Source organism: Ipomoea nil, unplaced genomic scaffold (genome assembly GCF_001879475.1).
Source record: "Ipomoea nil cultivar Tokyo-kokei standard unplaced genomic scaffold, Asagao_1.1 scaffold0672, whole genome shotgun sequence".
NCBI classification, from domain to species: domain Eukaryota; kingdom Viridiplantae; phylum Streptophyta; class Magnoliopsida; order Solanales; family Convolvulaceae; genus Ipomoea; species Ipomoea nil.
The window spans coordinates 604,818-621,688 of record NW_017617100.1 but is presented as its reverse complement, the minus strand read 5'-3'; the positions used below and the strand labels follow the sequence as shown (position 1 = coordinate 621,688).

The 16,871-nt window shown below is 32.5% G+C and overlaps 1 long non-coding RNA gene across 1 annotated transcript; it reads left to right on the top strand.

The window, feature by feature from the left end:
* Window positions 1–15,625: 15,625 nt before the first annotated feature.
* Window positions 15,626–16,606, top strand: LOC109174938. The gene is made up of 2 exons (XR_002053207.1): window positions 15,626–15,816; window positions 15,992–16,606. It is a non-coding gene; the product is annotated as an uncharacterized LOC109174938 (long non-coding RNA).
* The last annotated feature ends 265 nt before the right edge of the window (window positions 16,607–16,871 follow it).

Genomic DNA, 16,871 nt, shown 5'->3' with positions numbered 1-16,871 from the left:
AATTGTTTACGTGGTGTCGTTATTTGCGTTTAAAAGTGTCTAAGCATGGTTTCGGGTTCCACAAAGGTTCCCGGGACGAATATATGAGAAAAGAGTCAGTGGGGGGTAGGGGAATCCACCACCTACCCGCTGTCCAAAGGGGCACTGCTCGGCAGTGGGCAGCCGACTGCCCGCCGGCAACCCGCTGCCCGGAATAGCGCCCTCCGGCGGGCAGCCGGCGGGTGACCCCCACCCACCGGCTACCCGCTGGTCCGTACCCCACCCCGGGTCTTTGGCTTCCCCGTTTGATGATCCCCACTCCCCATGGTGTCCCAACGGACCCCGTTCGTCGTACTTGAGTCTAGTTTGATATTTCGGGCACCATTCGTAGGTTAAATGAGTCTTAGGAATTGCATGTTAGTTGAATTGGTAACCCGTTGACCTAGGTGGAAGTTGCATGAACCCTTAGGACTATTCTTAGTAAGTGAATGATTACACGTAAGTTTATTTGTATGGCATTCCCCTCCCAATGTGCTACTACGTGCTCCTATGTGTCATGTGTTGCATGATCCCCCATTTTGGTTATAGGCCAATTGGGTGGTTCCCGGACTAAGGTTCGGAAGTCGGTTGAAGACCGAATGGATTGATCCCGGACTAAAGGTTCGGAAGTGGCTGAAAGCCAATGGATTGTTCCTGAGCTAAGGCTCAGAAGTGGCTAAGGCCAAATTGATTCACTTCTTGAACTACAGGTCCAATTATGGGCCTCGGTGCTATGACCCACCGGACCTGAACGCGCCAGGACGATGTGTAGGGCCAATAAGCCGAGGAAGGCTATAGTCCACCGACCTGAGTAATCAGGCGGTGTGTAGGGCTACGGCTGGCTGCGATCCACCGAATGATGGGACAGCGGTGTGTAGGGCCATAGTCTCCAAGGATCTTCGCCCAACGACTGAGTATAGCTTCGCGGTAAGCCGGGCTTGATCCGCTATGGTCCACCGACTGTGCGCATCGATAGTGTGTAGGGTCATAAGTCCCCCCTTGTAAAGGGGATCGCTGTCCACCGAATGTGTGCGTCAGCGGTGTGTCGGATTGTGGTCCGACATTGAGTTCGTCAGCGGTTCTCAAAGGGTTGGTTGCGATCAACTCCCCTCATACCACGGTACTGAGGTAGGGTGCTGCGGGGCCGTGTTAATGCTATTAGCATTAACCCTCATGTTCGGGGCATGCGATTGGTCCCGTGGCGCCATCAACGATTATGTGATATGAATGATGACTGAATGATGATGTGTTTGAATTGAAAGGCGATCTGTGACCTTAGATGTGTATTTCTTATGATGTTATCTCTACTTAACTGTTTATCATTGATTAATGTGCTTGTCCCTACTTGCTGAGTCTATTCCCGGTTTTAAAACTAGAGTCTCCTAAGTATATATCTTCCTGCTTCAAAATAATTTTTCCTATATCTATATCTATATATATACCTATATTGTATTTCAACGCGTTGGAGTGGGTTACCAGCATCTCTCGCTGAACAGATATATTTGGCTTTCAGGCAGAGACGATTAGCTTCCGGAGCGTGCTAGAAGGACTTGGATTAGATAGATAGTTTATCCTTTCGGCCTGCGTGCCGTGACATTGTATTGAGGATATTTAGTTAGTTTAGCCTGTGCATCTGAGTTCTCCAGCTCAGAAGTGGCATAGCACCCCGCAACCTTATGTTTAGTAACGCCTTGTTTGGGATTTTATGAGAAATTACATTTATTATATAAGTTTTAAAAGTTTCAAAATTTCGGGGTATTACAGATGGTATCAGAGCCTAAGTTTGACCCTAGGATAAGACTCTTAAGACCAGACTTTAGGACATTAGGCTGGAACTCTAGGTATTTAGGAACATAGGATTCAGGAATCTTAGGACGCGCGGTGAGATTGGGAGCCTACCTATCATCACATAACCTCCCCTCACTTTATCTCTCATTAATTTAAAGAATTTCCCCCTTGGCTTATCACATCACGGTAAGGGTACAACACACTAACTCTTCATGCCACATACTTGCCCTAGAAATCTGTGATGACCTTGCATGCATTTACCTGCTTTTGTTGCTTATCACTCTTTGGTTATCGTACTTGTTTATTTGCTTAAACATACGTTCCTAATTGATTTTAGACCAAGTTACGAACTGCGTATTATTGCTTAACTATTTGATCAAACATGCGTTATTTTGATATCTGTTACTTGATAAAGTATTCTGGAACTTGCAATTAGTAATTTTAATCGGCTTATAAGAGCTCACTTGTCCTAATCATAATTGACCAATATAGTTAACTCACTAATAAACCCGACAAGTACTTACGTGAGTTACATGGAGGGAAATTTTGGAGAACATGACTTTAATTAAGAAGGGAAAGAATGGGGCGTGGGATCCTTATGATATCTAGTTGAAGTCTCCCATATTCCTTATTACCATAATAACGTGATCCCTTGAGTTTTTCCATGTATTCAAACCTCTTTCGTTAAGTATGGAATTACTTGAACTTAAAATTGTGCATTCTCAGGGCTTTTCCTGAAATGATTCCTCCTTCACAGTCACGTTCTAGTGGGGCCTTGGCAGGAGGTCGACCACCCACCACGTGCCCACTGCCACATCCCAGTGGGGACTTGACAGGCGGTCGACCGCCCACCTTGCGCCCACTGGTCCGGTATGTTTTCTTGGCTTATCATTTTATTGATCCATTGAGCATTTGTGTGTCTTCCTTGGTACTTCTTATGTGTTTAACATATAAATAACAATTTAATGCTTGAACATGAAAATCGAATTATCTTCCTAATTGACTTGTTTCTATGTTACATAGAAATTCTAGGGACTAATTCCATTTCTAGGAATCTAAACCCTTAGATACATTGCGTATTAAGTCTCGACCCGAAATACAATATGAGTAAGACCCGTAGAAACCTAAAACAAGTGGTCATCTAGAAATTATCCTTGGAAAAATATATTGCATCCCCAAACTATCTTAAAACTATCCCTAGACCTTGGTCCATGTTGCATAATAGACCACAAGCTCCGCATACCCTGTTTAGGACCCTTTACCACTAAGATAAGGACCCCCCCCCCCCCCCCCCTAAACAAACACTTATACATAAATAGGTACATCACTACTATTCTAGATATATACCCCTAAAACTCCTATCATATATATACATCTAAAATATATAGTAAATCCCAAGTACATTCATATGCTACACTTACACCAAATTATTATTATTATTATTATTATTATTATTATTATTATTATTATTATTATTATTATTATTATCATTATTTTCATTTTTATTACACCCTAATCCTAGGTCACCTTGCCTAATCTTAAAAAATGGTTGCGCCATGTACGGTACGTCCCTATACGCTTAAATCTATATATATGGGTGTGTATAAACTTGTGAGCCTATAAAACATTCTCCCCTATTCATACGTATTCATATAAATTGTTACATTATATACAATAAATCCCTAGCCCCCAAACCATACACATGTACCCTAACTACAATAGTCTTACACACACCTATAAGCTTGCCCTTAGCATATCCTAACCCTGAAATATCATCCCGTACAAATTACATCACTATTATATATATACATATACTAGTTTTTCTACGCGCTTTGCGCGAATAGGATAATGCCCAATAATTATTTTTAAGTAAGTATTTTAAAGTATATCAATACAATATTATATAGGAGATGTTCATGCATAGGTAATAAATGTTGAATTTGTTTATTTAAATCGATAATTTAAAGTATATAAATGCAAGATAATATATGTGAGATTGATTATAATTGTCACTAAAATAAATGTTTGTAACTTTGTAATAACGCTAGTTTAAATACTTAGTCTTAAAACGATAGTTTAAATAAATAATACTTTTGGTTTAAATTTCTCTAATTCTTCTTAATTCTCTTTTGGGTAGCATTGTTATTGTTTTCATCTTCAGTACATGTTCTCTTTTTTTTTTTTGTGTTTTTATTTTTTATCGTGTGCAATTAGGTTACTGGTAGCAGCATAGAGGGATTCATCATGCAATGAGATTATGGTGTAGGAATTTTTAGACTTGCCTTGCTGTGTATATGACTGAGATTTTAGTTGTAATATGAACTCTTTAGCATACAAACACCTATTGATATTTAGTAGTGGTAGTTTTTTCCCTACATGTTTCATGTGTGTCGTAGGTTATCATGTGAAAGTATTGAACAAAATATAAATATTTATTATATTTGTATAAAATACTTGGTGTATATATATATATATATATATATATATATATATATATATATATATATATATATATATATATATATATGTATATATATATATAACATGTTTTGTATTATAACTTTGATATTTAATTACAAGATAATGTAAAAAAGAAGACACTGATTAATGTAATGAATATAATAAATTAATAAATTTGAAGGTAAGAAATCTTTGAATTGTAGAAGATAAAGATAATATAACTAATGAAATTATATTTCTTTTAAGTTTTTTTATAATGAATAATTTTTTTTTAAATAAAGCATTATAGACATCTAATTCTAAATTAATTAAATGTATATGTATTATTCTTTGTTGTAACTACTAATTTATTTAATTAATAAGAGTAATAAAGTGCCGTACATACTTTTCTTCAACAATAATGAAATAAATGATTTTTTTTTTTTAATTTCATTCCTTGTTGAGACAAATTGTTTTGAGAGTTTGTCCATGACAATTGCTAGAATTGATGTCAATAGAGGATGATATTAAACAATTCAAAATATATGGTTACAATATATATTAATATAATGATATAGTAAAAATTAACTTACAAATTTCTTTAGAAGTTTTCATGCATTGATAAAATTTTGATGTGTAAACTTGTTCAATTGGAGCTAGTAGGATGTTAACATTGTCAATTATTTGGAAAATGATCCTACCGTTTTAGAGTCCATGTGTAATTGTATTTATGATCAACAACTTTGTAGTTAGGCCGCACAAGTCTGACAATGATGTAAGAACAATTTTGTCTGATAAAACAATAATAGTATAATATTTATAAAGTAATGTACAATTGTATCATTATAAAAAAATACAAAAAATATGAATACCATAATAGCCTAAATCATTCCTATAATGCAAAAGCATAATTGAAATATTAAGTTTTGTTCTAAATAATCAGAAGAAGATTAATTAAAAGAAAAAAACTTAACCTAAATTTAAAAAAAAAAAAAAAAAAAAAGTTCAAGAAAATCAAATGATTTTAAAGTAGTTCCTGATTTATAATCTTTGAATGCTATGTATTTAGTCGAGCTAATTATTTGACCAAAATTTATGTTAAATTTTATATTATATATATATTTTTAATACATTTTAACATATTCATAATATATGTTTAACAATTATGCCAACTATACTTGGGATGAGGTTCGAACCTAAGACTTTATATAAAATAAGAGTATGTTAAGAATAATAAATAGTTAACGGAATATTCCGTTACTAAAGTTTAAACTAATGGACTTTAGGGTTATTTACGGGAAGAAAATAATATAATAGAGGGTAAATAAGAAAAATCATTAAAAGATACTAAAATCAAAATAATATGAATCATTCATTTTAAGAAACAATTAGTATTGACATTTTTTTTGTTCCAATTAAGGGCTTAACATTATTCGCTCTTATTAGATTTGTAGATATACACATATCCTAGGATAACCCTAATTCTACTTTTCTCCCTCGCATGACCTCCCTGTTACCACTCCTACCTTCCCTAAATAATTAAAAACTTTAACCTCCTCATCAGGTCATCAATTGACTTAGGAATTAGCAACCAAGGGTCTTCAAACTCTAAAGTTGTTTAGGTATCCCGGGCTTCTAGAGGTAAGATTTATGCCTACCTAAAATCTAATTACCACCAAGATAAAACTAATTTTCCTAAGTGCTTGTGTGATTAAATTCTCAAGATAGAACATCTAGTACTTGTGAACCTAGGCTATCTTGCTCGTAATTACTAAAATATTTGCATGCAAATTGCATGGTCCAAACTATAGGTCGGAATTTATATTTTTTATGTGCATTACATGTCAAAACACATAGCTCACATGTTTACGTTAAAATACACACTTACCCGCATTCATGTATATATACAAAGCATATTAGACAAAAACTGTATGTTATAAGACATCCCACTATACATATATGCAATATTATTAGTTACAAACAATCTGCATATAAGTGCCAATACTTGTTATGTGATCACCCACCGTAATCCATGGTATACAAAATAAAGATCCTAATTCTATTGTCTCCCCATAATTTATTTACCCCATAAAAAGCAAGAACCTTCCTCCTAATTACTTATAATCTTTTCCTCAGAGCCTAATTCTCGCTATTTGAATAATTGTTATATATGACAAAAGTTTGGTTATGCCACGATACTAAGTACGCGAATTTAATTGTTAATCATGCACTAGAATAACATGTGGAATAATACATGTGTTTGTTTTATGATTCCATAGGACTAGTTATTATTTAAAGACTTGAAATAAATTCACATGCCTTCACACTCTATACCTATAGACCTAAGGAAATTGCATATTTAGCATAATTACCATTAAACACATATAGGCATGCCAACTTGCAGGTTTCGCATATAACATAAATATTTAATTATCATACATGATAAGCTTGTTATTTCGTAACTGTGAATATTTGGTATAATCTGCTAAACACAAAGATTAGACATAGATCCTACATATATGGCATCTAGGCTCACAATATGCTACACTACATAATTAAACGTCTGCATCCATTCGTAAATGAAGTTCGCCTGAGTTGATACGTGTGCATATATACTTTATAATAACTTTGTGGCTATCTGAGGATGCACCCCCGTGGTATTTGCCTCTCATTTAGGTACATGAATAATTATATGTTCGGTACAACTTGTGATCCTATATGTTAAATCATTATAAAATAATTAAATAAAGGACATACCATGTGTAAAGACTTCTATGTTATGTATTAGTCACCCGTAAAACTTACATATTGTGTGTTGCATATTCGTAATCTTGTTATTTGGTGCATTTTGCTAGCACAATAGTTAGGTTTAAACCCAGTAAATTTATATGTGTATGTGTATATATTTCTCATATGATACTTTCTTTATAAACTACTATACTAATTCGGGCTCTTTACCCCAAAATGATTTCCAAGCTTCGGGGACAAAGCTTCTTGTAAGGGGGGAGTGTGTAACACCCCGTGTTACGGCCTTTAATCCCGAATTAATTATTTAATTAATTCCATTAATAATAATTAAAAAGGATTTAATTTGATTAGAAATCCCTTTAATTAATTAATGTGGTCCACCACGGATCATGGACCCTTGCCTAAACTAGAGTCATAAGCCTATTAGAAATAAATAAAGTATACCTTTACTATTCAAATTATGGTTATGATTGTCCTTAATTAATTAATATGGTCCACCATGGACCATGGACTCTTATCCCTAAAACAAGTCCTTAGTCCTATAAGGAATAGAATTAGTAAACCCATACCATTCATACCCTAATTAGGACTCCTAAATATATATATAAGGACATAGGAGGCACCTAGAAGTCACACCACAATAGATATCACCACACAAGAATTTCCAAGGGACTCCCCACCACCAAGCCTAGGGAGATCAAAACGGATGGAAATCTTAGGGAAGAACCTTAATAGCCAAGGGATGATTAATTAAGGCTAAGAGGTAACCCATGTCTCAACAAAACCTATTTTCTTCGCTATAATCTCTTTCCTTGGCCTCCCACTATATTCTTGTGTCTTGATGAATTCTTCCATGATAATTGTGTTATGTTCTTGATGATCGATAAGATGATTTATATGCTTTCTTGATAATCTTGATGATCTTGCTGTTAAAAAGAAGTTCTTGATTATGATGTGATGATTCTTGACGAATCTTGATATTTCTTGATGTTAAAGATAAAATATGTTCTTGATGATTTGGGTGGGATTAGAACCCTAAGTTGGATTGGGAATTTGTATTGTGATGTTCTTGATTTATATTAGGGTGGGAATTCGCATGTTCGGGTGTTGTTTATATTTAGAAGTCGTAATAGGATAAGTCCTACATGATTCTTGCTTTTGATCTGTTAATTGCTTACGTGGTATCGTTATTTGCGTTTAAAAGTGTCTAAGCATGGTTTCGGGTTCCACAAAGGTTCCCGGGATGAATATATGAGAAAAGAGTCAATGGAGGGTAGGTGGGGGTAGGGGAACCCACCACCTACCCGTTGCCCAAAGGGGCACTGCCCGGCAACGGGCAGCCACCGGGCAGCCGACTGTCCGCCGGCAACCCGCTGCCCGGAACGGCGCCCTCCGGCGGGCAGCCGGCGGGTGACCCCCACCCACCGGCTACCCACTGGTCTGTACCCCACCCCGGGTCTTTGGCTTCCCCGTTTGATGATCCCCGCTCTCCATGGTGTCCCAATGGACCCCGTTCGTCGTACTTGAGTCTAGTTTGATATTTCGGGCACCATTCGTAGGCTAAATGAGTCTTAGGAATTTCATGTTAGTTGAGTTGGTAACCCGTTGACCTAGGTAGAAGTTGTATCACTACAAGAAAAATTGCAATTCGCGACGGACATATTCTGTCGCGAAAATGCAAAATTCAATCGCAAATCACGTTTTGCGACGGAATTTTACATTTTCGCGACAGAATCCATTCCGTAGTGACAAGGCTTGTCGTATTTAATTTCACGACGGAAATAATATGTCGCGAGCGGTGGCGACGAAAAATGGTGACGGAAAGTTCCGTCGCAAAGTAGGCGACGGAAATTACTCCGTCGTGAGTCTGTCGCAGTTTTGGCAACGGAAATGTTTCTTTCTGTCGCCATCGCGTGAAAAAATATTTCGTCGCGAAACTCATATTCCGTTGCATATTTCTGTCGTGAATTATAACGACGGAAATAATTATTGTCGCGATTTCGTCGCTAACTTTTCCGTTGCAAATTTGTATTACGTTATAAAATTCCGTCATTAAAAAACAACGGAACAAATTTTCGTCGCAAATCCGTCACTAATTTTTCCATTGCAAATTTTGCCTTACATCGTGTTTTGGGCGACAAAAATCTTTCCATCACCAATTTCGTCGCCATAATAACATGACTATTCTATCGCTAAAATCACATTTCATCGCGACTATGCTAAATTATTATTATTATTTAAATATTTTGGTAATTATTATTATTTTGTTCAAATTCTAATATTTGTATTTAAAATGTTAATATGCAAACTAAAATATAATATAATTTGTAATATAAAAGTGATACTACTTTATAGTTCAAAAAATTAAATATTGTACTTAATACCAAATTCATGTTTAAACAACAATATAGTAATCCATAAAAGAAAAATCAATATTTTCTTTTTGAAAGGAGAAAAATCAATATTTAGTTGAATTCGGTTGTGATGAGCGTGATGATGAAGTATCGGCTCTCTTACTCTCAAGAGTATCTAATCTTTGCTGCATAAGAACCATAGAAGCCTTCAAATTCTTAATATCATCTTGCATCTTTGCAGAATTAGCATTATCTGATGGCTGCGAGGTTGATGTTATATTGTCTGATGTGTTAGCATTTATTGGACCATGAATGAAGGTACCATATATATGAGCCGATCCCATAAACTCTTCTTTTCTTATCATGCCCACCAACTGCATAAAAGTACAATAGACTCTCATCTACTTCCACTCCATTTTGTGTTAATATCTCCCGTTGCAATGCAACTTGCTCATGCAAAAATTAAAAAATTTAGTAATCAAGATAAATAAACTTACATGGATTTGTTTATCTTTTTCAACTATAAATGTTTGGGCATCATGTTTTTTTGGTATGAGTATGCTTAAACAATTCAAAATATGATGGAGATGACCGAATTGCTCTTCCTAAAAATTTGTTAAAATGGAAACAAAATAAAACAAAAGTTAAGAAAAATTAGACTATAATATATAATACTAATATTTCAAACATGCATCAACTCAATAAGTAGAATATAACATAATCACAATGTTTTTATCACAATAGTCTCAATAAAAGTTTATACCAACACAAAAATACATAATTATAATTTCAAAACAGACAAAATTCTATAAAAAAAAATCAGCAATGTTTCCTTTATAAATAAAACTATCTCTCTGCTTAATATATAACACAAACATCTCAAACATCAACTCAATATGCACAATAAAATAAAATCACAATAATCTCAATAAAAGTTTCTACCAACACAATAACATATAATTCAAACAACCCAAACATAATCAATTGTAACTTAAATAATTCAAATAGACTTACAAGTTGAATGACAACTTAGGCATGTGGTGTTGATCCCGTGGTATGTGTGAATTGGGAAACTCCATCTAAAACACCTCAGCAGCTATTTCTCTTAGTCATTTCTGATTTTACTTTGTCTGAAGATACAAAGTACAATTTACCTAAAAGAAATAGATATTATTATTATTATTATTATTATTATTATTATTATTATTATTATTATTATTATTATTATATTAGATTATCATCTTTTAACTAAAATGATGTCAACTTGATAGACACTGCACACAAATATGGGAAACACAGATTTCATGTGCATGAAAAGAGAACAGAACGGATAGATTTAGGAAAGAAGGTGCAGTGAGAGATTTGATTGAAGAGTGTTCGAGGTTGGTTCAAAGTACAGGGAGGTAGAAAAGAATGTTTTAAGGAAAAAATAGCAAAGTGTGCGAACGGGGGAAGATTTGAAGGAAAGATCCAAATATATAGCGAGAGAGAGAGAGAGAGATAGCTTGCAAAATAGTGAAATGCGGGGGTCAAAGGAGAATAGGAGGATATTCACAAACATGGTCCATCACTGCGAGAGATTAATCTCCACTCTGCACCATGATACGACAAATATATACACAAACAAATTAAAAAAACCAGAATGAAAACACAAAATGAGAAAGTACAAAAGGAAAAGGCTTGAAAAAAGCCTTAGATTCCTCCATCCTCCAATCAACGCTACTTCAAAAACTACAACTCACCATAAAATAACAATATAATATAATGCTAATAATCATCTATTATATATTTTGATCAACATTTTTATTCATCCATTCCAATTAGATTTGGTAGTTTGAGTTGTGTATTAACATAATTTAGTTTAGCTAGCTAACCTAGCTTAGCTGGTTTGAGCACTAATACTACATTAAATATTGCAATACATTTTACTACATGCATTTTGCATTATATATATTTGTTTAATTTATACGGAACTACTGGTTGAGTTTTATACTCATTGATTGTATTACTTGTTACAAAAAGAAATGTCTATATTTTACAAGTGTTGCGATATTAAATTGTCAGCATAATACTAAGGTCCTATCCAAACTGATTTGGTTAAAAGATGATAGTCTAATCTTCATGTTTTGTTTTACACTTCAAGATTTATGTTTTCTACTCAGCAGCCAAAGAAAGAGGGAAAGAATAACACTGAACGCAGTCATCAACAATTACGTTTGGTAGAAAACATGAATGGAAGAAGGAAATGAAACGTGCAAAACCTCAGAAAATGCAATCTCCTATTACACTAACATGTTATTTTTCTCAACAAGCAACATGCAAAGTTCTCTTCCTTAATAATGACCTCTACACTATTCGATCATAAGAAGCAAAAGAACAAACACCTGAAGTGCATGTTTACTGAGTCATTGTTTAGGAAATTTCAATGAAATCAGGGGTTCAAAGTTATTATTCAACAACAAATTAACATGCAAATTTAGGGAGATGAGTGAGAATCATCGAAAAGCAGCAATATGCTTACCTATTTCGTCTATGCAGCTAACACGATCTGTAACAATTTGGGATTACAAGATATCATTAAATTTCCACAAATTTTTTTTTAATAATGAAATTAGAAAATTCGGAAAGATTTGGATAAAAAATACCTAGTTTAGGTTCTACTTGCGTCAGCAAGGGAGGACGGCGACATCTCCGGCTTCTAGTTCTGGTTCTGCTTGCGTCGGCAGTGGAGGACGGTGGTATCTCCAGCTTCTAGTTCTGGCTCTGCTTGCGTCGGCAGGGGAGGCGACAAGAGAGGACGGAAGATGGCGGCATTAGCTTCTGCTTCGACAGACAGGGAGAGGCGGCGTGGGGAAGAACTGCATTCTTAAGGGTTACTCGGTTAGAATTATTATTTAGGACTTTGAAATTTAAGTTTTTGTTAAATTTAGGATTTAGGAATTTTTAATTGTTAAAGGTTAGAATTTTAAATTACAAATTATTATATTATATACGGAGTATATTTTAATATAGATTTTAAGAATTAAAAATTTTGGGTTTAAATTTTATTTATTTTTATTGTTAAAAGGTTAAATTTTAAAATTAAATATACATACATACATACATATGTGTGTGTGACACTTATAAAAACTATGTGGTTTTGAATTAATGATTATAGTAAATATATTTCAAAAATAATTGAGAAAATTAATTATTTAATTATTTTTAAAATTTTTGTATGATAAAAAAAATTATACTTAGATATTTATACAAACATTAATTATTATCTTTAGAAATGTGTAAAATTCGGTGAAAATTTGTTAAACGATTAAATCAAATAATTCAATTAATAAATTTTTAAATAAATTATTTCAGTTCGGTCAATGAGTAAAGATTTTTACAAATTTTAGTTACTGTTAGTGTGGTTATAAGTGTATAGTTGTGTGTGTGTGTGTGTGTGTGTGTGTGTTTGTGTGTGTGTGTGTGTGTGTGTGTGTGTGTGTGTGTGTGTGTGTGTGTCCAACACTAAATCTAACACGAAAGGTAAAATAGATAAATATTTAGTACAATTTTAAATATAAAATAAAAATGAATATTTTTTATATAATCAAAATGAGTATTTTAAACTTCTAGTCTAATAAGAGATGAATATTGTTGTAGATAGTTATAATCGATAATAAAAATGATATCCTAACAATTATTTATATAAGAAAAAATTAAATTTATAATTTAATATTGATTAAACAGTAAAACTTAACTTAATTTTTGTTAACAATGGAATTTAGTTTATTATAATAAGTTTACTGATTTTTTGAAATACTCCATATGTTCCTAATTCCTTGTCACATTTACTTTTAGCACGATTTTTAATGTAAAAAACAAAATTTTCCAACTTTTCAATTATGCCCTTTAAAAGCAGGTGTCATTTGTACAAAATACAATTGTACTTATCTCATTAATTGTCTAAAAATTTGAACAAGTAAAAAGGGCAATTTGAAAAATGTAAAATAATAGACTAATAGTTATGTTCAATTTTGGAAAGAATACATTATTTCGAGACAAACTTAAAAAGAAAGTAAGGCATGTAAAATGGGATGGAGGGAGTAGTGATGAAAGAGTTATGCAATTTAGTTATAGCATATGAATTTAATGTTAAACCTAATGCAAAATTTGACAATTAAAAAATTATAAACTTTAGTTAAAGAATAAAATAATCTCACAACAGAAAGAACTATCGTCGCAAGTTTCGTCACACGGGTGGGTTGTCGGGTTTTGGCTAGTTGGGTCTGATTAGATTTGAGCTAGATTTTAATATCAGAATAGTTAATGTTATTATAATGGACTGGATTATTTTTGTTCTAAAAATTTATAAGTTGGACATTAACATATAATATTTTATGGAATTTATTTTTAAATAGGATAAAGATTTTTTATTTTATACATCTAATTTAGATTTGTAAAAATAATTGTATTGTAATAATGTGTGCTTAATCATATTAAATATGGTTAAATTTTAATTAATTTATGAAATAAATACTATGCCATGCAAGATGCATTGCCCGAGTAAAATTATTTTGCTAGATCAAATTAAATTTCAGTTATATAATTATATTCTATAAATTTTGCCCAAAAAAGTCCCAAATTTTTAATTTTAAATACTTTGTATTAATCATTTAATATATTTTATTATTTTAGTAATTACCCACATAAAATATCAATTCTTATTGTAATTTAATTTCAAATATTTATGTTCATAACTTTATCTTAACAAATTAACATAATTATTAAATATAACTTTATAAATGAATAAACCTTATATTTCATTTATATATATAAAATTTTATAACAGTAATAATTTTTAATAATTCATATGCAATTTCAATTTTACATTAAATTTTGAAAATTTTCCACTTGTAATAGCAAACCTAATGCAAAATTTGACCATTAAAAAGTTATAAATTCTACTTAAAAAATTAAATATTCTCGCGATGGAAAACAACGACCGTCGCAAGTTCCGTCGCCAAACTCAAACGTGAAATCTATCTTTGCGCCAAACATCACAACAAAATTAATTTTCGTTGTTGATTCCATCGTCATAGCGTGACGGGCATGTGGGGCGTCACATGTTCTTTTGCCAATGTGTTAAGACGCCTGCTGCTTTGTTGTGCAGCCATTCATGCAATCAAGTGTCATAGTCTGAAAAGATGTGTTGTGACCTTGCTTAATCAAAGTTAAATTGGTAACATGGAAAAAAAATGTAACTGAAAACTGATTTAAAATACCAATTTTTTTGAGTTTTTTGAGTTTAGAACTATTAGACATTTAGATTTTAGACATAAAACATGATTTGGGTGATAAATTCTATTATGCGTGTCCCTTTACATTTGATTTCAGTATTCGGTAAATCAAATTTCTGAACCTTTTTTCCTTTAATATATAAACACTTGTTTTTATTAGTTGTGTTCATCTTTAAAAAAAAAAAAAAAAAAAAAAAAAAAAAAAAAAAAAAAAACAGTTTCTTACTTTGATTTGTTCTCTCTTCTGGATGCTTTATTTTTTCCTAGTTTGATTAAAGGCAATACGACAAGATTAGTCCTGTACTAAAGAAAAGGACATTCTTTATTGGAATATATTGTTTTTATTCTATGCAAGCCAAAGTTTGCTTTAACCATTGTCCCTTATGAGGGTTGTTATACCCCGTTCCTCTGCTTTCTATCTAGCAGCCTATTATACCTTAACTTGATTTTTTGTTTTAATGGAAATTAGCAGTCTCAGTTGAAACATTGCTTTGACATGGTTTTTCTTCATTAATTAGGTTCCAAATATATTCTGTCAATCTGGATTAAGGCATTTTCTTTTGTTCCTCTAACTGTTACCATAATTTTGTTGCTTCCTTGTATTCTCTTATTAAGTTACTCTCAAGTATCTTCCACTTCTTGTTTCTTAAACTAATGAATGTTTTAGTTCTTGAGCTGAGAAATCTGTTTATTGATTTGTGTAGAATCTAACTGTTTTGATTTCCATATGAATTGCTCCATAATCAGCTTTTGCATTGCTGTTGTTACCACAGAATATTGTATTTACTGCTTTGAACTTTTTTTAAGTTTTTATTTATCTTTGTTTTGATACAGTTTCTTTATCTATCACTTATCTTCTGCATCTAATAATTGTTTGTTAGGTTGAGGCCACATGAGAGAATGAGGTGAAGATTTTGGGGGGTTAAAACAAGAAATTTACGACACTCTCTACTTACCATTATTTCCATCTCCTTTGCCCATATTTATTCACCATATCTTTTTCTTGCTCGCTGGATTGATTGGATTATTTGTCTTTAGATCTCTCTCACTATATCTCACTCTTTCTTTCGCTCCTGGTTTTTGAACAAAGCTTCTAACTTTTTTTTGCCTGCTCACATCTATGTAGATACATACACATCTGCTAGCTTTGTGGTGATGATAGCAGGTCTGATGATTCATCAACCAAACCAGCAGTAAGCCTTGAATAATCAAGAAAACATGTCAAATGTCTAATGCTCTAATGTAACTATGTTCTGTAGTAGTGATTGTGACTGCACTTTTTTTCTCCTCAATTTGGTTTACCTATTAAAAGTAATAAGATGGAAAAATACTCCTGAGAATTTTGTATTTATATTTATTGGTTTTAAGGTGAATGGCAGGAGCCTTTGATGTATAATGTCATTAGGAACGGGATTCAGACGAGTTTCCGGTGGTGGGACTGGATTGATGAGGTATATTTGCTTTTCATTTTATGGTTTCATTATAAACTATGGATTAGATTAAATTATTGTGTTCTGCTGTTCTCAGTCATATTAATGTCGTTTGAAGAGCTTGATTACATTAATGATGGAGAAAATGGGACACTTTTGTATAGATTTTGAAGAAAGTATACTTCAAGGAAGGTCACATATCTCTGAGAAACATATCTTTGTTAGTATCATTTACATTATCTTTATTGCTTTTCATTTTCTACAGTTTCTCGATACAGGTTTCTTCCATGTTGATCGATCATCTGGGAATTTGATACGCACTCCAGATGGAAAGCTAGATCTAACATTTTTGCTTTGGGGCTGTTTTTGTCTAAACTAAAAATGTTTATTTGTACAGTCTCACCTTTCAAAATAGCCAACAGATACATTACTATGGCTATTTGTTAGCTATAATTAGTATTTTTGCTTTTAGTCTTTATAAAGTTGTGTGAAACATTTCATTTTGATAGTGATGATAAAGTCTTTTACTATATTAATGAGTTTACTTTGATTGCATTATTGTTAATGTTATAAATTGTACTAATACAATATCTATAGTTACATCATAATATTTATGATAAAAAATGTATTACAAAAATTAATATTTATTGAGCAACAATAATATATACAAATTAAAATTAAAAAAAAATAATATTTTGCAATAAAATATAACATTTAGTGACAGACAAAATCTAGTAAATAGCAATATTAATGACGGGATTTTCCATCATTAAAAGGATAGATGAGAGGAAATTATGTTAGTGAATAGTTGTATTAAC